This window comes from Penaeus chinensis, chromosome 26, assembly GCF_019202785.1.
Source record: "Penaeus chinensis breed Huanghai No. 1 chromosome 26, ASM1920278v2, whole genome shotgun sequence".
In the NCBI taxonomy this organism is placed as follows: Eukaryota; Metazoa; Arthropoda; class Malacostraca; order Decapoda; family Penaeidae; genus Penaeus; species Penaeus chinensis.
This window is the reverse complement of record NC_061844.1, coordinates 6020775-6022476: the sequence shown is the minus strand read 5'-3', so window position 1 is coordinate 6022476 and position 1702 is coordinate 6020775.

Sequence of the window (1702 nt, the reverse complement as noted above, 5' to 3'; positions counted from 1 at the left end):
AGAAGAATGAGAGAAGAAAAGAAGACGGGGGAAAGGAGAGGGGAGACGAGGAAGGGAATTGGTAGAATAGGAGAGAAGAAAGGCGAGGTAGAGGGGGGGAGGGGGGGATAGCTGAGCGGAGAGGGAATGCTTTCCTTTAGCGCTGCGGACGGGGTGGTTGGTAGGGCTCGGTCAGTCGCGAACCTCCTCCCCACCTTCCTCATATCCTCCTCATCCTCATCTTATTCTTATTCTTATTCTTATTCTTCTTCCTCCTCCTCCTCTCCCCCTCCTCCTCCCCCTCCTTCTCCTCCTCCTCCTCCTCCTCCTCCTCCTCCTCCTCCTCCTCCTCCTCTTCCTCCTCTTCCTCCCCCCTCCCCTCCCCTCCCCCCCTCCTCCTCTTCCTCCTCTTCCATCCCCCTCCCCTCCCCTCCCCCTCTCCCTCCTCCTCCTCCTCTTCCTCCCCTTCCTCCTCTTCCTCCTCTTCCTTCTCTTCCATCCCCCTCCCCTCCCCTCCCCCCTCCTCCTCTTCCTCCTCCTCTTCCTCCTCTTCCATCCCCCTCCCCTCCCCCCCTCCTCCTCTTCCTCCTCTTCCTCCTCTTCCTCCTCCTCTTCCTCCTCTTCCATCCCCCTCCCCTCCCTCTCCCCTCCTCCTGGTCCTCCTGCTCCTCCTCTTCCTCCTCCTCCTCCGCCTCCTCCTCCTCCTCCTCCTCCTCCTCCTCCTCCTCCTCCTCCTCCTCCTCCTCCTCCTCCTCCTCCTCCTCCTCCTCCTCCGCCTCTTTTTACTCCTGTTCTTCCTGTCTTTTCTAACTATTTCTGGCTTTATTTTTTGAAGGTCTGTATATTTTTTTTTCTGGCGTTGCTTGTTGCTTCTTTCCGTTATATATTTAATTTGTCCTTTTTCTTTCTACTCTATTTGGCATCGGCTTGGTAAGTAAGTGAAGGGGAAAAGGGGGTAGTTGTGGATTAGGAGAATGAGGGAAGTGAAGGGGAGTGGGAGAGAGGAGAGAGAGGATACGAGGGAGTGGGGAGGATAGAGGGCGAGAGGGTGAAGGAGGAGGAGGAGGAGGGGAAGGGAGGGGAGGGGAGGGGAGGGGAGGGGAGGGGAGGGGAGGGGAGGGGAGGGGAAGGAAGAGGAAGAGGAAGAGGAGGAGGGGGGAGGAGGGGAGGGGGAGGGAGCTAGAGGGAGAGGAAGGAAAAGAGAAGAGGAGGTATGGGCAAGGAAAAAGAAGCAAACGAAGAAAAAGAGAAAAAAACATGATTGTCAGGAAGAAGAATGATAGAGAAAGAGAGTGAAGGAGTGCCCGAGTTGCCATTGCCCGTACTGTCGAGGTCATCTTGTCATCTTAAGCTGAATGAAAAGCCTCGAGTCGACGCGACCTGGTTTTTGTAGTTGTTTACCTAGCTATTTGTCCATTTGACCATTTACGTATTTATTCTTAATTCTTGTGTGTGTTTTTTGCTGCGTTTTCATGAGTCCAGTCTATAGCCTCAAGAACATAGGTCCAGTCTCCAAAAGTCTTTGATCGCAGTAAGCAAAGGTGGTTGGTTGTAACACCCTCGTGCATAGCGGGTAGGATGGGATGGGGATGGGGGTGAGGGAGGGGGTGAAGGAATGGGGTGAAGGAATGGGTTGAGGATGGTGAGAAAAAAGAAGGGTATGAGAGGGAGAGAGAGAAGGGGTTGAGAGAAAGGTTTGGGAAGCCAGGTGGTTGCAGAGGGA